A 22647-nucleotide genomic window follows, 5' to 3' on the forward strand; every position below is an offset into this window, starting at 1 on the left:
AATCTCTCAGTGTCTGTCTACCGTTCAAATAAATGAAAATAAATAAATTAATGAGTTAAAAAGTTTCTGCTATGTAATATGTGCTCTGTAGATGATCACTGTTTTCACCTCTCCAGCTCCCAGGGAAAAAGGCATCTTTGGTTATAAACAGGCTAGACTGAAAAGCCCTTGCCTTGTTGCTAAAGTTGTAGCAATCATTTTTATAAACCAGGAAAAAGACAGGGCTGTCCTCCTGAAAGGTACTACATGTTCTGGGGAAGAAAGATAGGCTATTAATAGAAGGAAGTATTATAGATATTCTCACCTCTGTCCCCTAATCTATGCATTTATTTTAGTATAAAATGTATGACAAGCAGGGCATTGTTGCATATGGCCTGTTATTTTTAGATTCTTCTGCCATTCAAGTCAAGAGCTATGCTTCCTTCTGTCCTATTTTAAATGCTAGTTTCTCCAGGATGTATCTCCTAGTTAGGATAGGACTATTTTTAGTTGCCTGGAATTTGGTAACATCAATTCTTAAAGGCAGGTATGTAGATATGTACCTGTTCACACTTATGCTTGCATGTATCAATACATACATACACACATACCTTTTACTAATGGCAAGAGCTCAAGACTATCTGAAAGAATCCTATCTAAGTGAACCAAACTGAAATTTTCTATCCTTTGTGGAATTCTTGACACAGCCTCCAACTGGTTTTTTGTATCTGTCTTCCATTTCCTAACAGTTCTTGGTAATCGGGGATTGCCTCTGGACTGCATGAACCACTGCTCTGGCCAATAGGGCAGGCAGCTCAGTCAATTTATCACTCAACAGCTGGAATAGGGCTTCTGGATGAACAACAGACCAGAGTTAGAATCATCAACTAAATCTTTACTTTCTTAGAGTCCTCAATGCCTTTCTTCATAATAGCCAAGCACTGTAAACAACCCACATATTGACCAAGAACTGAAACATGAATTGTTATACATTCACATGAGAATTATTATACAACAATGAAAATGATCAAACCTCTATCACAAGCACCAAGGTGGAACTCATATTCAAACTGTCACATCAAAGAAGCTAGTAGGAAACAAAGGCAAAATAAAAACTTCTCCAGAAAACATCAACTCCGTTTTTTTTACAGAGGACAAAGCTGAGCATAGATCACACACTACACATTCATTGTGAGTCAACCACCATGAGAGGCAATGGGGTTACAGCAGCAAGCAACACCCTAACTGATTCAAGGAACATACATTCTAGAGAAGAGAGACGTTGCATAAAGAAAACAAGCAGCAGATTCTATAGAAAGGCTTAGGAAATCAAGGACACCAGGAAAGAGGACGAGGGAGTGTGACTGGGGAGAGTTTTTTCTTTTTATATAGAATGTGGAAAAGCTTCACCAATGAAATGTTGGAGAAAAAACTTGAAGGGGCAGGGTCTAAGGACAAGGGTTCTGGGCAGAGGGAACCGGTGTGAGTTCCCTGAAACCAGGGATTGTGCCTCACTTATTTTTGCATCCTTAATATCCAGCATAGCATTTTGCAAAGAGGGGCTGAGAAATACTTAATAAATGAAGAAACGTATATTAGAGTTGGCCGAATGCAAATTTAGTAGCAAACAAGCCCAAGTCTATCTCTTGCTCATGCAAATGATGAAACAAATGTGCCTGATTTGGCAACTCACCTTCAAGTGGTCACTCAGGACCCAAACTTCTTCTGCCTTGTGACACTGCCATCTCAGGACATGCAAGCAGAAAGTAGGTCATGGAAAAGGCGCTATAGGCATGGCCTTAGCCCAAAAGTGACACAAATGACTCCTACTCCCATCCCATTGGCCAAAACTAGTCACAGTGGGCCCTGAATTCTGCTCAAATTCCCTGCCACTGAGACTTTTAAAATCAAATTCAGAACAATAAGCTCAGACTGGACACATTAAAAATTAAAAAAATAGTAATAGTAAGGAGGAGCCCATTGTAATTTCATGCCTTTAAACAAAGTTTTTAAGTAAGAGTCAAGGGTATGTGTGTGTGTGTGTGTGTGTGTGTGTTGTCTTAACCTGAGAAAGGGAAGAGAAGGTTAGAAATCTGCAAGGTCGGAAAGCTACAAGGAGAGGGTTACGGGGCTCCTGGAAGAAGTCTCATTAATGGACACAGCTTCCTTTGACTTCATGGAGTGTTCGGAATGAAAAGCAAACCAAAGAATGGAGGGGATCTGATTGGCAATGAGAGACTCATACTCATCAGGATTTGAGAGTGGATGAGGGTGAGGAGGTTGCTGCTCAGCAGGTTGGGTGTATGCAATGAATAGGACTGGTGTTGGAAATCAGTGTGGAAGAGGAGGGGTGAGAGCATTTGTGGTAGGCACTGATAGCTGTCCACCAAAACCCATCTTGACTTCTTCCTGGCCACACAGCCTACCTTGCAGTTCAGCATCATCAAGCTCTGATTTGTAATTCAACTTCTCTTTGGCCCAGTACTGCTTCCTCTTTCTCTTTTCTACAGGGTTTAAGCATAAAAACCATCCCTAATGAACCTCCTGCACACTAAACTCTAAGTCTGCTTCCTAGACAAATGCCTGTGGCAGCAAATGATAACTCAAGAACTCAGTCTTTGCAACCTACATGGGAAACTGGAATAGAATTCCAGGCTCCTGATCCAGTCCCAGCTGTTGTGGCCATTTTGGGAGTGAACCAATATTTGGAAGATCTAATTCATTCACATTTTTATTCTCCTCCCCACCTTTTCTCTCTCATTCTCTGCCTTTCTAATAAATAAAAATGAATGAGCAAACTTAAAAAAAAAATGGACTAGAAGGCAGAGAAGTTGTCCCCAAACTCACAAATAAAATAACTGACTAGGACCAGGTTGGGAGATGCTCAGCCCTGAAGTTATTTGGATAACAGAGGCACAGGGAGCTGCAGGAGAACCCTCAGAGAGCTCAGTTATAGTGAACATGTAAACACCAGACTGCTCGGAGCACTGATGTGGGACCCCCAGGAGGCAGAGCAGTCCAGTCTGGATGGTACCCAGGAGGTTCACCCAAGAGCAGTTTTGCTAAAGCCAGGACATGGATGCAGAACTAGCCCAAACAGTAAGCCAAGGTTAACCTACTTGTTTCATAAGGAGTTCCTCCCAGGTATTTTAAATTAGCAAAAGTAACCTGATTTTCTTTGAGGGAAATGGCCCCTTCTTGGCTAGTAATCATGATGGAGCTGTTTATCAAAGTGACAAGCCCTCTCCTGGTCAAGTAGTGATGAGAGGCCTTGGGCCTGAACAGTCAACATATACCAGCAAGCTAGCCACTACCTGGGCTGGTGTTTGTTTTTCCACCTTATGGTCATAGCCTGATAAAAAAAAATTTTTTTTTAAAAGACTCAATAAAAGAGGGAGAGAAGCAACATTCTAATAAAGCATTGAGGCCCGTGACACTGCAAATCCTGAAGCTGCCTTCAGCACTATGTGAATCAATGAATTCCCTCTTTTGAGTTAGGTAGTTGAATTGAATTTCCATTACTTGTAACTCAGTGGGTTCTGACAAGTACAAATGGCATTTAAATGGATGAGATCGCACAAGAAACAAAAATCTAGCTGGGGCTGAGCCACAAAACAGTTGTAATAATTAAATAGAGGAGGAGGTTATATTGTTTCTTATATTTGATGACAAATGGGACCAGAAAAAATACTATAATTCATCATATTGCAGAAAAAAAAATCTACTGGCAGAGTACCGGCCAATTGCAAATGGGAATTTTTTTTTTTTAAAAGTCTCCTTGCTTGGTGCTGGCATGTCACTCTTGTGTTCAAAGACAGCACCTCATTGCTGGAGAGCACCACAGCTATTGAGTCGTGCCATCCAAGACCACTATGGCTACCTGCCTGTTCCTGGCTGTCGCTCCCCTCTTCGTGGAGGAGCAACACAGGACCCTGCGCTGTTCTTTCGTCTGCTCGGCCCTCCCCGGGTTTGCTGCTGGTTCTTCCCGGGTTGGCTACTATCCCCTCCACCTCCGTGGAAGGGCGGTTCCCCCTGGCCACTTTCCCCACTTCCGCAGGGGAGCGGCACACCGCCGGCCGGCTCTCTCGGGGGCTGCACAGGTGTTCCTTCAGGTAGATGTTCCCCTTAGATGTTCCTGGTGCATGCCGTCTCTCTCCTCCTTTATAGTCCTCCTCCGCCAATCCCAGCTCAGCTGCCCACACGCCGAGTACGCTGCTCTCCTCCAATCAGGAGCGAGTCCTACAGTTTATTGGTTGAACTGGAGGCACCTGTGTAGAAGCTGTTTTCTTCTCTCCCAGCGCCATATTGTGGGAGAGCAGATGCATAGAATAAGTCTTAATTCCAGTAACTCAGTCTAGTCCGGATTGTTCCCCACAGATCCCCCTTTCTTTTTATTTTTTGGCGTTGATACGCGCCTGTCTTCGGTGTCCTGCAGCACACACTCTGCTCTACTTGCTAGAGTTGCCACAGGTTCTTACACGTCCTATCAGGCAAACCGAATCCAGGTCCTCTCTTCGCCATGTTGTAAGGAGGTTTTTAGGCGCTGATGCATGCCTGTGTTCGGTGCCCTGCAGCGCATGCTCTGCTCTGCCTGCAGGGGCTTACAAGCCCTAACAATCAGGCAAACCGAATCCAAGCCTTCTCATTGCCGAATTGTGGGGGAGACTTATTAGTGTTGGTTCGTGCCTATCTTCGGTGACCTGCAGCTCATACTCTGGTCGAGCTGCCTGTTGGTGCTTATCGCCCTAATCAGGCAGACCGAATCCAAGCTCTCTCATTGCCATGTTGTGGGGAGGCCTATTGATGTTAATAACGTGCCTGTCTTCGGTGACCTGCGGCGCATAAGCTGCTAGCCGCCCACAGGTGCTCACCACTTTCCTAATCAGGCAGACCGAATCCAAGCTCTCTCATTGCCATGTTGTGGGGAGGCCTTTCTATTTCTCTATTTCTCTATCTCCGGGCATTCCTATTTCTCCCATTTTACTTCTATCTTCCAGCATTCCTATTTCTCTCATTTTACTTCTAAACTTCTGTTTCTCTTATCCCTGCGGCTTCCCGGCGGCGCTCGCCCCGAGGCTGCTTCTCGGCACCTCGCCCCGCGGCAGCTTCACGGCTCTGCGCGGCTTCCCGGCGCCTCGCCCCGCCGGCGGGTTCCCGGCTCTGCGTGCACGCTCCGCGGTCTCCACGCACTTCGCGCCCGCACCACGGCCTCGCGCCAGCCCCGCGTTCCCTATCTATTCACGCCCCGTGCTCTCTCTGCACGCGGCGGCTTCCGCGAATGTTTCCACCACCACCGGCATTCAGTCCAAGTTCCCCGGACTAACCTGGCGAATTCCAACCTGGTGGCCCACGTCTCTGCTTCTGGTTCCAGATCTTCGCCTCTTGCTCCCCGGGGTGACTTGAAGAATTCCAAGGTGGCTTATGTCTTCGCCTCGGCCTGCACTCGCGGCTTCATCCTCCCTAACATTTTTCTCTACCCGGTATGTTTCCCTAAGTTTTCTTCCAACAATATTCCTCTCATTTCTCCTGGCTTCTCCCCACAGTCCGTATCCGAGTCCAAGCCTCCTCCAGGTTTCACTTTCGCTTTCAGTCTCCTAGCTTCCCCGCCATAGTCCGCATCCGAGTCTATGAAAGCTTTCACTTTCGCTTTCAATCCTAACTTCTTTCCCACAGTCCATATCCGAGTCTATGCCTAGGCTTTCAATAGCTTCTTCCGGCACCTATTCCGTCCGGCTTTTCCCTAGGCTCTTTGCTAGTCTCTCTCTCCGGTATTTTCCCATTTCTTTCCTCCTAAGTTTCCTATCCGAGTCACGGCACCATTATGTCGCTCCCCCTCTTCGTGGAGGAGCAACACAGGACCCTGCGCTGTTCTTTCGTCTGCTCGGCCCTCCCCGGGTTTGCTGCTGGTTCTTCCCGGGTTGGCTACTATCCCCTCCACCTCCGTGGAAGGGCGGTTCCCCCTGGCCACTTTCCCCACTTCTGCAGGGGAGCGGCACACCGCCGGCCGGCTCTCTCGGGGGCTGCACAGGTGTTCCTTCAGGTAGATGTTCCCCTTAGATGTTCCTGGTGCATGCCGTCTCTCTCCTCCTTTATAGTCCTCCTCCGCCAATCCCAGCTCGGCTGCCCACACGCCGAGTACGCTGCTCTCCTCCAATCAGGAGCGAGTCCTACAGTTTATTGGTTGAACTGGAGGCACCTGTGTAGAAGCTGTTTTCTTCTCTCCCAGCGCCATATTGTGGGAGAGCAGATGCATAGAATAAGTCTTAATTCCAGTAACTCAGTCTAGTCCGGATTGTTCCCCACACCTGGCACCCAGTGTTCTGTAATACTGGTATTCAGAGGTTTTGGTGGCCACAAGTCAGACATGTGTAAACTGCTGGTAAATATGACAAGCCCTTTGTGGCTCAACTGTTCAAAGTCAGGGTGGAGCTTAGCCTCTGTCTCTCTCAGCTCCTGAATCTTCTTTGAATGAGATGTTTCCGTGTCTGTCAATCAGGTTCCCCCTTTCCTAAAACTAGCCAGACTGATATCTTTGGCTCTCAAAAGGTATTGTTCCAGTTCCCATGTCAACCATAGGCTCTGCACCAAACTGATAACTTGGGCAAACTGTACGGAGTTACAAATGGTAGGATGATGAATTTTATCTGATAGAGAGTGTGGAAACAGACAAATGATGGCTCTGGGGTGAGAGTCAGGAAGCTGGTCTCAGGGAAGAAGCTGGGTAATCATAGAAGTGGACAAACAGCAGGAACTGCAGAAATGGTCAACTAAGAGTCTGCAAGTAGAAGAGAAAGCCTGCCTGTCCAAGCCAAGGGTAACACTACCTTTTGTAGCACATGGAAGAAAATGTGGATTTCAAGTTGACTTACTTAGTAGACTTTAGGATATGGTTGGAGCCATGCAAACCAACCCATGCTCTGTGTAACTATTAAAGACCTTGTGAACCAGACCTGTCAGTACAATGCCTAACAAAGCTTCTTAATGCTTAAGTTCTGAAGCCAGACTGCTGGAGTTCAGATCTTGGACTCACCATTTGCTTCCTTAATGTATCCGTACCTCAGTTTCCTCACCTATAAAATAAATATGGCAATGGACTTTGGAAGCTTTATGCTAAGTGAAATGGACCAATCATAAAAGGATCAATATTGTATAAAGTGTAATCCACCTATCAGGGAGAACATATGGTATTTGTCCCTTTAGGACTGGCTTATTTCGTTCAGCACAATGTTTTCCAAATTCCTAACAGGGATCACTTTTCAGTTAAAATTTAAACACCTAAGAATAATTGTGTGTTAATTACAGAGTTCAACCAATGGTACTAGAACAAAAAAAAATACTAAAATGGATAAAGTATTACATTGTACATCAACCGTCAGGACAAGAGCTGATCAAGTCACTGTTACTGAGCACCAAAAAGGAAACCTGTTAAAGTGAAATGAACACTATGAGAAACGGTGACTTGATCAGCCCTCACCCTGACTGTTGATGAGCAACTTAATATGTTATCCCTCTTAGTATTTTTTTTGTTTGTTCTACTTAATACTTTTGGTTGAATTCTGTAATCAATACACAATTCTTCTTAAGTGCTGAAACTTAACTGAAAAGTGATCACTGTTAAATATAAGCATGGGAATAAGAGAGGGAAGAGATGGGCAATTCAGGACATGCTCAAGCTGACTTACCTCAAACGGTAGAGTTAGAAACATACCAGGGGATTCCAATTCAATCCCATCAAGGTGGCATGTACCAATGCCATCTCACTAGTCCCAGTGATCAATTTCAATTCACAATTGATCATAATGATAAGACTAAGAACCAAAGGGATCACATAAACAAGAATAGTCTGCAAATACTAGCTGACAGAATAAAAAAGGGAGAGAACGATCCAACATGGGAAGTGAGATACACAGCAGACCCATAGAATGGCAGATGTCCTAAACAGCACTCTTTTTGCCTCAGAATCAGCCCTTAAGGCATGCGGATCCAGCTGAAAAGCGCATGAGAGTATTTCAGGCATGGAAAGCCAAGACACTCTGGCAAAAAAACCAAACCAAAACAAAACAACAACACCTAAATGAAAGATCTCCGTGAGTGAGATCCCAGTGGAAAGAACGGGTCATCAAAGGAGGAGGTACCTTTCTCTGAAGGGAGGAGAGAACTTCCACTTTGACCATGGCCTTGTCTAAATATGATCAGAGTCGGTGAACTCAGGGGGCTTCCATAGCCTTGGAAACTCATGACAAGAGCCTAGGGTGATTACTGATGCCATAAACAAGAATGTCAATTTGTTAAGTCAACAACAGGAGTCACTGTGCACTTACTCCTCATGTAGGATCTTTGTCCTTAGTGTGCTGTACATTGAAATTTAATGCTATAACTAGTACTCAAACAGTATTTTTCACTTTGTGTTTCTGTGTGGGAGCAAACTGTTGAAATCTTTACTTAATGTATGCTAAACTGATCTTCTGTATATAAAGAGAATCGAAAATGAATCTTGATGTGAATGGAAGGGGAGAGGGAGTGGGAAAGGGAAGGGTTGAGGGTGGGAGGGACGTTATGGGGGGGAAGCCATTGTAATCCATAAGCTGTACTTTGGAAAATTATATTCATTAAATAAAAGTTAAAAAAAAAAAGTGTAATCCACAGTTTCAGGCATCCACTGAGTGTCTTGCAATGTACCCATGGAAGATAAGGGGGGGGGGGGATACTGTTCTGAAATTCTCCAGGATTCTCACTGCTCATTTGCTAAAAAAGGATTACTGAACTCCCCCAAATACCAGGCCATTCAATAAGAAAGACACCACCTTGACAGAATCTTAATAGAATCCAAGAAGAGGGGAGTCAGGGGAAGATACTATAAAGTTTAAGACCTGGGTTCAAATGACTTCAAGAAGTCATTTAGCTGGAATTGAGCTAAGACTGTGACCCAGGCTTAACTCAGGTTTGCCTAAGAAAAGTGAGGATCACAAAGAAAATCTCAACAGGTAAACTACACTTTGATGAGAGTGAGCAACTTACCAGGGTGAGCAGACTGTTATCTCTGAAAAGTTAGCCAGAAGGAACTTCCTGAAACAGAGAAGTTACTTACTGGTTATACTCTTACCATTCTCAGGCAAAGCTTTCATGGAAAAGTAACTCACATTGACATAGGCAGTCTCAGTTCTAAGTCCAATCACTGTACCATGTTGATGGCAATTGTCCTAGTTCTTTTTTTTTTTTTTAAGATTTATTTATTTATTTGAAAGTCAGAGTTACAGCAAGGGAAAGGCAGAGGTGGAGAGAGAGAAGTCTTCCATCTACTGGTTCAGTCCTCAAATGGCCCCAAAGCCAAGAGCTTCATCTGTGTCTCCCATGCAGGTGCAGGGGCCCAAGAACTTGGGCCATCTTCCATTGTTTCCCAGATACATTAGCAGGGAACTGGATGGGAAGTGGAGCAGCCGGGTCTCGAACCAGCGCCCATATGAGATGCTGGCGCTTCAGGCCAGGGCGTTAACCCACTACACCACAGCGCCGGCCCCTGTTATAGTTCTTAAGAACAACGGGTGGTGCTGTAGCATAGTAGGCTAAGTCTCCACCTGAGGTGCTGGCATCCCATGTGGGCACCGGTTCGTGCATTTTGCATTTATGAAAAAAAGGTGATGACAATGAAAAAAAGTGGAATGCTCCCTTTCTTTGCCAGGATTCCAGCTGGCCTCACTTTTGCATTCCCCCAGGGACTATTGAGTAATTAGCTCACATAAGCTGCACACCTTAAGGAAAGAGATGACACTTGCAAGTGCAGATGGGTTTGCAAGATGGGGTAGCATAAGGAACTGCAATGCTTGATGGAGACTCTGAAGTTTCTGTCTATTCACTGTGCATATTCTTAGTTGAATTAGTAAAACTTTCTCACAGGAGGAAGCTACTGGGGCTGGCGCTGTGGCATAGCAGGTAAAGCCACCGCCTGCAGTGCCGGTATCCCATATGGGATCTGTTCAAGTCTTGGCTGCTCCACTTCTGATCCAGCTCCCTGCTAATGTGCCTGGAAAAACCATGGAAGATGATCCAAGTGCTTGGGCCTCTGCACCCATGTGGGAGACCCAAAAGACGCTCCTGGTTCCTGGCTTCAAATCAGCCCATCTCTGGCTGCTGCAGCCATTCGGGGAATGAACCAGTGGATGAAAGATATCCCTCCATAAGGCTGCCTTTCAAATAAATTAATGAATTTTAAAAAAAAGAAAAAAGAAGCTATATCTATTCAGTCTCTGAACATATGAAGAGATTTCAAAAAAATCTGTGGAAAAGTGGAATTTAAAACATAAGTTTAGGGGCCAGTGTTGTGGCATAGTGGGTAAAGCCACTGCCTGCAGTGCTGGCATCCCATATGGGCGCTGGTTCAAGTGCTGGCTGCTCCTCTTCCGATTCAACTCTCTGCTCCTGGGAAAGCAGCAGAGGATGGCCAAAGTCCTTGGGCCTCTGCACCCATGTGGGGGACTCAGAAGAAGCTCCTGGCTCCTGGCTTCCAGTTGGCCCAGCTCCAGCCGTTGTGGCCATTTGAGGAGTGAACCAGCAAGATGGAAGACCTTTCTCTCTCTTTCTCTCTCTCTCTCTCCATCAAGCTAATTAAATATCCAACACATCATCTACTTACTTTTGTGTGCGAGTAGGGAGAACATTTACAATCTACTCTTTCAGCAGTGTTGAACTATACAGTATCATTAACTAACAATGGCTACCATGCTGTGCAATAATCACCAAAATGTTTTCTTCTTGCCTAACTGAAACTTTCCACCTTTTGACCAACATCTCCTTTTCCTCATCCTTACCACACAGTCTTCGGTACCCACCATTCTGCTCTCTTCAAGACTTTTACAAGATCCCACCTAAAAATGAGAGCATGTGGTATTTGTCTTTCTGTGCCTGGTTTATTATACTTAGGTTCCTGGCTTTGACCTGGCCCAGCTCAGGCTGTTGTGGCCATTGGGGAGTGAACCAGCAGATGGAAGACCTTTCTCTGTCTATAGTTCTACCTCTAAAATTATACTTTCTTTTTTTAAAAAAGATTTATTTATTTACTTGTAAGTCAGAGTTACACAGAGAGAGGAGAGGCAGAGAGAGAGAGAGAGAGAGGTCTTCTATCCGATGGTTCATTTGCCAGTTGGCTGCAATGGCCGGAGCTGTGCCGATCCAAAGCCAGGAGCCAGGAGCTTCTTTCAGGTTTCCCATGTGGGTGCAGGGGCCCAAGGATTTGGGCCATCTTCTACTGCTTTCCCAGGCCATAGCAGAGAGCTGGATTGGAAGTAGAGCAGCCAGGTCTCGAACCGGCGCCCATATTGGTGCTTCAGGCCAGGACGTTAACCTGCTGCACCACAGTGCTGGTCCCTCTACCTCTCAAATAAATAAATAAAATCTTTTAAAAAAAAAGATCTATTACTGTCTATCTCTCTGTCTTTCAAACAAAATGAAAATAAATATTTTTAATTAAGGTAATATTATACATGAAATTTAACTTTTTGGCTAAATCTTTTAATTTTTCTTACAATCTTTTACATAACTATTATTGTATTATATGTATTGGAACCAGATGATTAAAATGTGTTTTTTGGCTCTCAGACTACATACTTACAAACAATGTCTTCCGTTAAATTAACAGCAATAAATTTTCAGTTTTCCTGAGTCACTATTTCAGTTTTTCTGAATCAAAATTATCTGTAAGGTGTCTCCAAAAAGTTTATGGAAATTGTACATTATAGGGGCTGGCATTGTGGCAGAGCTGGTAAAGTTGCCACTTGCAATGCCAGCATCCCATATCAGAGTGCTGGTTTGAGTCCCAGCTTCTCTGCTTCTGTTCAGCTCCCTACTGAGGCACTGAGAATATAGTAGAAGACGCCCCACGCTACCCATGTGGGAGACCCAAATGGAGTTCCAGTCTCCTGGCTTAGGCCTGTCCCAGCCCTGGCTGTTACACTCATTTGAGGAGTGAACCAGCTATAGAAAATCCATCTCTACTTCTCTCTCTCTCTCTGTTCTTCTCTCTATGTGTGCATGTATATCTGCTACTACACTTTTCAATCAAATAACTAAATATTTTTAAATGCATACTATGGAAAAACTATGCATGAATTTCAAATATTTTTGCACGAAAATAAACATATTTTTTAAAGAGTTATTTATTTATTTGAGAGGTAGAGCTACAAATAGTGAGAGGGAGAGACAGAGTAATGCCTTCCTTCCGCTGGTTCACTCTCCAAATGGCTGCAAATGCCAGAGCTGCTGCGCCGATCCACAGCCAGGAGCCAGGAGCTTCTTCTGGGTCTCCCACGTGGGTGCAGGGGCCCAAGGACTTGGGCCATCTTCCACTGCTTCCCCAGGCCATAGCAGAGAGCTGGATTGGAAGAGGAGTGAGCAGCTGGGACTAGAACCGGCACCCATATGGGATGGTGGCACCGCAGGTGGAGGATTAACCTACTGTGCCAGGGTGCCGGCCCCAGTAAACATATCTAAATCCCACTTTCCAGGGACTTTTTGAAGTAACCTCATATTTGTCCCCTCGCCCCTTCTTTGTAGATACAATCTTTGAAATAACGTTCTCCTGTCTTGGGGTTTCTTAATATTTCAAGGGGATTTTTGTAGAGAAAGGGGGTAATGAAAGTTTCTCCTCATCAAGAAAGGGCATGCACACACACACACACACACACAGACATGAACTTCAACACAATCCTGTTCCCCATCCAGGAGACACTGTCTTCTACTGGGACTTATTCATACTGATACCCACACCTGAATTCCCTTCCTTTCAATTTCTACTCAGCCAGTCATAGCTAGAATTCAGAGTCCTGCTGGAATCTCAGATTTCCAAGGAAATGTAGAGTGGCTTTCTTCCCTACCAATAATTTTTAAGGTACATATTCCTTTTTTATAGATGATGAATCTGACAGATAAAGAATTAAATTACTTTCTCAAGTTTGCATTTGAGGACTTTATAGAAAAGTTGAACTCATACATTTTCCCCCTTGACCCTCAGGCACAGCTTTTCAACTTGTCTTAATCTTCACCAGTTTACACTCCTTTTATCTGTCCAGTCCTCCTGTAACAGATATCATACCCCCATGTTGCCTCACACTGTACAGTTCCCTCCCCAGAGAGTAGGACCCATAGGATAGTGAGCATCTGGGGCCAGCATTGTGGCACAGCAGGTAAAGCTGCAGCCCATGATGCTAGTATCCCAGATGAACACTGGTTCAAGTTCCAGCTGCCCCACTTATCTGACCTGGGAAAAGCAGTGGAAGATGATCCAAGCATTTGGGCCCCTGCCACCCATATCGGAGATCTGGATAAGTTCCTGGCTCCTGGCTCTGGCCTTACCCAGCCCTTGCCATTGTAGTGAAACAATATCCATTGAAATTAATTAATTTATTCATTCATTCTCTCTCTCTCTCCCCACCCCTGTAACTGACTTTCAAATAAATAAATAAAAATAATTTTTATTTATTTATTTTTTAAAGATTTTATTTATTTATTTCAAAGTCAGAATTATACACAGAAAGAAGGCAAGCCAGAGAGAGACAGCGAGAGAGGTCTTCCATCCACTGGTTCACTCCCCAACTGACCACAATGGCTGGAGTTGAGCCGACCCGTAGCCAGGAGCCAGGAGTTTCTTCCGGGTCTCCCACGTGGGTGCAGGGGCCCAAGGACTTGGGCCATCTTCTACTGCTTTCCCAGGCCATAGCAGAGAGCTGGATCAGAAGTGGAGCAGCTGGGACTCAAAGCAGTGCCCAAATGGGATGCCGACATGCAGGCGGCGGCTTTACTCACTATGCCACAACACCGGTTCTCTAATTATTTTTTAAAAAAAGAGCAGTGAGCAGCAGGAATACCTGTGTGTTCCTAGGTATCACAAAATGTTCATTTATTAAATGGAAGTGGGACATTCAAAGGAATTTTCTACGGCTCTTCTGTGAATGAACTCATTTTCGTATGAGTCTACCTTGATTCTCACCTGAAGATCTTCTGGAAACACACAAAACTCTACACTGTAGGTGCCAGAGATGCAGAAGACCCAGTGCTAGCCCTGCAATTCTCAAAGGCAGAGCTCTCATTGGAACAAACAGGGGACGGTAGACAATCTTTTCCAGACAGCTTCTGAGAGTGACATATCCTTGACACATCCTGTGGTCTGAAGGCCCAAGGCCATTTGCGGCATGATTTTAATGACTATCATTACTACCATCCAATAAAAACCCTCGCAAGCTTGATGCGATTATCCCTCAGTTGTGCAGTGCCTCAGGCCTCCAGTGCCTGACAGAGCATCTGGTCTTTTCCAGGGCATTATTCATCAAAGGAGGATAAAAATCACAGTAGCACTCAGCTTGTCACAGGAGGTAGATGGCTTTGGGCAAGACAACTTCAGCTCAGCTTGGGTCTTTCAATGATGGGGGGCCCATTCTCCATGTCACACTTCATAAAAGCGAAAATGGAACATATGTTAAATGGGTGTTTTAGAATAATGAAAACCCTATAATTAGGAAGCAATAGTTAAAATTATATTACTGCTTAACAGGAAAGCATGGTAACAAGTTAATGCAATTACTAATTCAGCTTTTTTGGAGATAGAAGCAAACAATGCAATTAAATCATTAGTCTATATTTTTTTCAGAGCCCCAGTAAAGGTGAAATAAATGAACTGTATCTCCTTTGCAACCATGCCCTGCTTCCCTCTCTCCATTCCCAACTGAACAATATAAGAGGCCACCAGCTGTGAAACGGATTATGCCCTACAACTGTGCACCTGGAATAGAAGCTATCATTTTTAAAGAAGGTTGCCAAGAACTTTGCATTATTACCTGGTAACTTCCCATTCCCTCCCTAGCAGATTATTTCACTTAACAAAAGATTTGCCACATGCTGATTTGTGTGTGCATGGACTGTGATGTGTCTCCATGGGTACACAGAACCAGTCTAGCACTATCTTACCTGCAGTCCTTCTCCCATACAAATTCGATCCACTCCAGACAGATGATCTATCCATGATATTCCCAACACATTTTTTTACTCTATGGTCACTACACCTTTACACACGCCATTTAACCTGCTTGCACAGGCACGTTGGGATGGATACCAAATGAAGGCGATCTTTTCCAGATGCTCACAAAGGAGGACACTGGTCTGATGTACAGCCAGGCAGTTCTCTACTGCAAAGAGCACAGATGAGAGGGTGGCTGAGCTCTTGAATGCAAGGGAACTCACCTGTCTACATGTAATGAGAACTGTGAGCATTCATCAGTACCTACCAGAGCTGGCCTGTCTGGACATGCATTATTATAAATGAGCAACCAAGTGCAGTAACTGTTGGATGGTTCTGGACACAGGAGAGTGGTCTCTAAAGGATGATTTTGATCACCCTAACCCATAAATTTTTGACTCAAGAGAGAGATGAGACAACCTCAGATTGCATTTAAATTTGTTTCATTTGTTTGTTTAACAGATCCCAAGGAATGGCACCCCCTTCAAAGCAATCACTTTGGGAGGTTGATCTACTGAATTAGAATGATGTTGCTATTGCTCAAATAACTTTTTTTTTAAGATTTTATTTATTTGAGAGGCAGAGTTACGGACAGAGAGAGGGAGAGACAGACAGAAGGTCTTCCATCTGCTGGTCCACTCCTCAAATAGCAGCAATGGCCGGAGCGGGGCCAATCCAAAGCCATGACTCGGATAAGTACCTGGCTCCTGGCTTCAGATCAGTGCGGTGCGCCGGCCGCAGCGCACCGGCCGCAGCGGCCATTGGAGGATGAACCAATGGCAAAAAGGAAGACCTTTCTCTCTGTCTCTCTCTCTCACTGTCCACTCTGCCTGTCAAAATAAATAAATAAATAGATAAAAATAAAACACCAGTTAGGACTTCTGCATCCCATGTAGGAGTGCCAAGGTTTGAGCCCCAGCTCTGTTCCTCATTCCAGTTTCCTTGGAATTCAGACCCCAGGAAGCAGCAATGATGGCTAAAGCAATTGGGTGCCTGCTATTCACATGGGAGACCTTGATCAAGTTCCTGGCTCTCAGCTTCCACCTTGCCCAGCCCTAGCCATTACAGGCATCTGGGGAGCGAACGACCAGATGTGAGCTCTGTCTCCTTTTTCTCCTTCCTTCTAGGCCTCTCTGTCTCTCGATTAGTCAATCCAAAAAAAAAAAAAAAGTAAGTAAAGTTAGTCAAGAGGATCTTGAATATTACAACACAAAGAAATTATATATGTCTGAGATTCTACCCATGCCAATTATCCTGATCTACTCATTACATATTGTATACATGTGATAAATAACTTTTAAAGACAAAATTAGAAAAAGCCATTTATCATTTAATCATTTTTATTACCACAAAATCATTTTACGTTTTCTGCCATTATTGCTATGCACTTTATTTCTGCGTATGTTACAAACATCCCCGTCATTGTGACTATTTTTCCCCTAGGAGGCTTTTCCAGGCCTGCAATCTGAAGAGGATTTCAGGGAGTGCGCTCCAAGACTGCCCCTCCTCCACTTCCGAGAAGCCACCTAAACACCCTTTCTCCTTTAGTCTGCCTTTTCCCCCCCAGTGTTTTAAATTCTGTTTCAGCTCTATGGCAAGATCAAAGGGAGCTTCTACTTGGGAGAGGCACTCAGAAAAGCCTTTAATGTTTTCCTGGACTTCACTTGGTGACCCAATCACTTCAACACAGCAAGAGTGCACTGAATCCCTTGTATACACACACACACACACACACATACATACACACACACACACACACACACACGCACTCAGGTTTATGCTGCTTTTTTATTTACTTTGTTTCCCCTTTAATAGGCTTTTCATATGCACGTTAACCTGATTTTACCTGTATAAAAACGTTTGGGGACATGTGGGCATTCTGTGATTCGTCCTGGTTCTCAATATCCCTGAGGGTGGTCCTGTCCCACTTAATGTTGCATCTGCTTCAGAGCCAGCTTTAAAACCTCCCTCCTTGACCCCAACCTGCGGCGCTCTCACTCTGCTCTGGCCATTGACAGTTCTCAGTCTGTCCTTCCTGTTGGACATTTACACACCGTGGGTGCTGCTTGTGTGTGTTTCCCAACTGGCTCTGGGCATGTGGAGGCCAGTCTTGGTTTGCAGATTTTGTCACCTTCTGTGGGGTAAATACATGGCCAATGTCAAGGCACCAACATGGTGGCAATGCCCACAGTTGGAAAGAACGGCAGAGAGACATACCGTTACACGGTATTTCCACCACAGAGATTCAATAGTCATAAATAACCCCGAGATCACAGAAAAGTAAAATCTAATAACATAACTAGAATGTGATGAGTTTGGACTATTTATTTCCTTAATAATTAGTATAATTTGTTTGTATAACTTCATAATTAGTATAATTGTAAATATGGATCATTTAATTTTAATAATGGCTCTATTCAATAACCAACTTGTGAAACTAAAAAATTTAGTATTGGCTCTTGCAAGCCAGTTCAATTGGCTCAGCAGCTCCAGCTCACCAATGTAATAAATACACACTACATTGTATTTTTTTTTTAATCTTTTATTTAATGAATATAAATTTCCAAAGTACGTCTCATGGGTTACAATGGCTTTCCCCCCCATACCATCCCTCCCACCCACCACCCTCCCCTTTCCCACTCCCTCTCCCCTTCCATTCACATCAAGATTCATTTTCGATTATCTTAGTATACAGAAGATCAGCTTAGTATACTTTAAGTAAGGATTTCAACAGTTTGTTCCCACACAGAAACATAAAGTGAAAAATAATAGATGATTTTTTTTTAAATGATGATGAAATCAGATCAGACCTATTGTCATGTTTAATCCCAGTGAGAGTCAAGTTGGAAATTGATAGTTTCTTTTCTTTTTTTTTTTTTTAACAGAAGATCAGTTTAGTGTACATTAAGTAAAGATTTCAACAGTTTGCACCCCCATAGAAACACAAAGTGAAATATACTGTTTGAGTACTCGTTATAGCATTAAGCCTCAGTGTACAGCACATTAAGGACAGAGATCCTACATGAGGAGTAAGTGCACAGTGACTCCTGTTGTTGACTTTACAAATTGACACTCCTGTTTATGGCATCAGTAATCTCCCTATGCACCAGTCATGAGTTTCCAAGGCTATGGAAGCCCCTTGAGTTCTCCGACTCTTATCTTGTTTAGACAAGGTCATAGTCAAAGTGGAGGTTCTCTCCTCCCTTCAGAGAAAGGCACCTCCCTCTTTGAAGACCTGTTCTTTCCACTGGGATCTCACTCACAGAGATCTTTTTGCCAGAGTGTCTTGGCTTTCCATGCCTGAAATACTCTCATGGGCTTTTCAGCCAGATCCGAGTGCCTTTAGGGCTGATTCTGAGGCCAGAGTGCTATTTAGGACATCTGCCATACTATGAGTCTGCTGAGTATCTCACTTCCCATGTTGGATCACTCTCCCCTTTATTTATTCTATCGGTTAGTGTTAGCAGATACTAGACTTGCTTATGTGCTCCCTTTGACTCTTAGTCCTTTCATTATGATCAATTGTGAACTGAAATTGATCACTTGGAATAGTGAGATGGCATTGGCACATGCCACCTTGATGGGATTGAATTGGAATCCCCTAGTATGTTTCCAACTCTACCAATTGGGGCAAGTCAGCCCGAGCATGCCCCAAATTATACATCTCTTCCCTCTCTTATTCCCACTTTTATGTTTAACAGGGATCACATTTCAGTTAATTTTCAACACTTAAGAATAACTGTGTGATAATTACAGAATTAAACCAGTCATATTAAGTAGAACAGACAAAAAAAAAAATACTATGAGGGATAATGTATTAAGTTGTCCATTAGCAGTCAGGGCTATGCTGATCAAGTCACCATTTCTCATAGTGTCCATTTCACTTCAGGAGGTTTCCTTTTTGGTGTTCAGTCAGTTGTCACCGATCAGGGAGAACATATGGTATTTGTCCCTTTGGGACTGGCTTACTTCACTCAGCATGATGTGTTCCAGATTCCTCCATTTTGTTGCAAATGACTGGATTTCGTTGTTTCTTACTGCGGTATAGTATTCTAAAGAATACATATCCCATAATTTCTTTATCCAGTCTACCATTGATGGGCATTTAGGTTGGTTCCAGGTCTTGGCTATTGTGAATTGTGCTGCAATAAACATTAGGGTGCAGACCGCTTTTTTGTTTATCAATTTAAACTCCTTTGGGTAAATTCCAAGGAGTGGGATGGCTGGGTCGAACGGTAGGGTTATATTCAGGTTTCTGAGGAATCTCCAGACTGATTTCCATAGTGGCTTAACCAGTTTGCATTCCCACCAACAGTGGGTTAGTGTCCCTTTTTCCCCACATCCTCGCCAGCATCTGTTGTTGGTAGATTTCTGTATGTGATCCATTCTAACCGGGGTGAGGTGAAACCTCATTGTGCTTTTGATTTGCATTTCCCTGATTGCTAGTGACCTTGAACATTTTTTCATGTGCCTGTTGGCCATTTGGATTTCCTCTTTTGAAAAATGTCTATTGAAGTCCTTGGCCCATCTCTTAAGTGGGTTGTTGGTTTTGTTTTTGTGGAGTTTCTTGATCTCTTTGTAGATTCTGGTTATTAACCCTTTATCTGTTGCATAGTTTGCAAATATTTTTTCCCATTCTGTCGGTTGTCTCTTCACTCTCCTGACTGTTTCTTTTGCAGTAAAGAAACTTCTCAATTTGATGCAATCCCAATAGTTGATTTTGGCTTTGACTGTCTGTGCCTCCCGGGTCTTTTCCAGAAATTCTTTGCCTGTGCCAATATCTTGAAGGGTTTCTCCAATGTTCTCTAATAACTTAATGGTGTCAGGACGTAGATTTAGGTCTTTAATCCACGTTGAGTGGATTTTTGTGTAAGGTGTAAGGTAGGGGTCTTGCTTCATGCTTCTGCACGTGGAAATCCAGTTTTCCCAGCACCATTTATTGAATAGACTGTCCTTGCTCCAGGAATTAGTTTTAGATCCTTGATCAAATATAAGTTGGCTGTAGATGTTTGGGTTGATTTCTGGTATTTTCTATGTCCCAAATGAAATTATACACTACAGATACAAAGTTATTTTTCCTATGCTTCTTTTTATTTACTATGCTGCTATGCACAGGCTGATAATTCACTTCTAACATTAATAATTATGTTTACTCAATAGCAATACTTTGGAGAGGCTTCTAAAATTCACTAATAACAAAATTTAGATTGTGTCCCAAATCTGACTCTTCCTAAAATCACCATCTTTAACCAAAAATGCTTATAAACTTATATGATTGGTGTGGGTATTTGGCAAAACAGTTAAGACACTACTTGGGATGCCTACATGCCATATCAGAGTACCTAGGTTTGAGCCCTGGCTCCACTTTCAATTCCAGCTTTCTGCTAATACACATTGGGAGGCAGCAGGTGAACCCAAGTACTTGAATCCCTGATAAATAAGACTCCTGGATGGAGTTCTGGGCTCATGGGATTCAGTCTGGCTCAACTCTGGCTGTTACAGGAATTTGGAAAGTGAATGAGGGGCTGGCGCTGTGGTGTAGTGGGTAAAGCTGCCACCTGCAGTGCCAGCATTCCATATGGGTGCCGGTTTGAGTTCTGGCTGCTCTACTTCTGATCCATCTCTCTGCTATGGCCTGGGAAAGCAGTGGAAGATGGCCCAAGTACTTGGCCCCTGCACCCACATGGGAAATCCAGAAGAAGCTCTTGGCTCCTGATTTCGAATCAGCCCAGCTCTGGCCATTGTGGCCTTTTGGGGAGTGAATAAGCTGATGGAAGACTTCTCTCCCTCTCCCTCTGCCTCTCTGTAACTTTGCCTTTCAAATAAATAAATAAATCTTAAAAAAAAAAAAAAAGATGGTGTGCCTGTTTAAAAAAAAAAAAAAAGTGAATGAGCTATGGGAGGTACATGTCTCTGTCTCTCTCTGATAAAATGAAAGTAAATGAAATTTTAAAAATTTAAATACATTATCAAAACAAAATATCACTGTCAATGTAACTGAATCATTTTTACCACCAACTATAATATCATCTACCATTAACAGCAGTAAGCAGCTTTGTCATCAACACTACTGGGGACACTGATCAACCTTCAACACCCACAAACAAGCAGGATGGTTTCTATTATGGTTGAAGTTAGAGCTCTAAGGGAAAGAATATTCTTGAAGATGAGAGTCTCATGGTATTATAAGCAAACTGAGAAGCTTAATTAATCAAACTCCCAAGAAAGATCAGCCCTTTTACAATTTACAATGACAAGGAACTGATATTTAACCCCAAATGGCAACTGATTATCAAAGAGATGCTACTATTATCCCCACTGCAGAAAATCTTCCCAGTAACAATGATATTGGTATTTATTGACCAGCAACTTTTTTCTTCTCAGAGGCAAGGAATCAGATTAGCAATCAGAAGAGTACTTGGTGAGTGGCAAGTCAGAACACAGGAACGTAAAGATATTGAAAGAGGCATCCTTTAGGATATGAACAATCCAAATGAACTCTCTCTGTTCCACCATGGAGTATATCTAATCCCCAGACTATTAATATCTACCGAAGTGTATCTGTCATCTTTGAAAAGTTCTGGCAAAGTTGGTAAGAATTTTCATTGTGTGTCACTAAAAACACTATTATCTCATGCTTGAGAAGCTATGATTAAATAAGATTTCACTTTGTACACTACAGTAATATTGCAGAGAGCTTCCTCAGAAAATGCCCCTAGACCATGGTTGGCAAATATGTAGCACTGGGCTGCCTCTCACCCCTTTCCACAGCTTTCACAGACATCACTAATTGATCACTATACTCTTATCCCATTGAGTCTAACAGTCCTTCCCAATACAACCCCATAGATAGCCTATCCTGGCCCTGAGTTCTAGATGATGGATTAAGAAGCAATGAATGGGTGATTAAGGGCTACATGTAATTAATTAAGTGCATTATTTCAAGTTCATTTTTTTATTTTGATAGTGTTTAACCTCAGAGAGTTAAGCTTTCGAAAATCTTTTTTCTAGGTTCTCCTTCCTATAAACCCCTCACCACTGACTCCAAAGGGTATATCAAGAGCTTTATGCTTGCTTGAATGTTTCTCCCTTCTATTGTTGCAAGGTGAAGCTGCCTGTGTCTTACTTAACAGAACCAGTTGTTTGCTACCATTTTTGTCACTGGATGCACATGTTAGAAGTCAGTTGTTTAAGCTTTCCTTGGCTCCTTGCCAAGGAAAAGTGGGAGCCCCTGAATGAGAAAGAAAGTCAAAGTAAGCGGTGTCATTTTCCTCCATCATGGCCCCTTGCTGACTCTGCTTGGTCTCCCCATCCCTATGCGAAAATCCTAGTCAGACCTGCACCAATTCCAGTGTATCAAATAGGTAGCTACTTTCCACTCAAACAAAAATCTCCCTGTACTTGCCCCTTTCTAATCTCAAGCACTTTACATTCATCTCAGTCACTTTTCCACTGCCTGTCTTCCTCCTTCCACTACACAGTGAGCTCCACAATGGCTAGACCAGTTTTGTGTTTCCAGGCCATCATGGTGCCCAGCACAGAGTACAACCTCCATAACATCTGTGTGTTCCATTCTAGACCTTGCATGCTGAAAATCTTAGGTATTTTATTCATGGTGACAGAAATGGTAACCATCCATATTATTAAGTTGTAGCAAATTTCCCACA

The 22647-nt window shown here is 43.3% G+C and overlaps 1 protein-coding gene across 3 annotated transcripts in view; it reads right to left on the reverse strand.

Moving 5' to 3' along the window:
• Positions 1 to 22647, reverse strand: part of EEA1 (early endosome antigen 1) — a 472296-nt gene that overhangs the window by 333002 nt on the left and 116647 nt on the right. The window contains exon 2 of one of the 3 annotated variants that reach the window (XM_070052693.1): positions 8998 to 9045. The exons of the other annotated variants lie outside the window; for them this stretch is intronic. The gene's annotated coding sequence lies outside the window, so the exon portion shown is untranslated. The remainder of the gene's footprint in view (positions 1 to 8997; positions 9046 to 22647) is intronic. 3 annotated transcript variants of the gene reach the window in all.

The sequence above is a fragment of the Oryctolagus cuniculus genome, chromosome 11 (assembly GCF_964237555.1).
Source record: "Oryctolagus cuniculus chromosome 11, mOryCun1.1, whole genome shotgun sequence".
In the NCBI taxonomy this organism is placed as follows: domain Eukaryota; kingdom Metazoa; phylum Chordata; class Mammalia; order Lagomorpha; family Leporidae; genus Oryctolagus; species Oryctolagus cuniculus.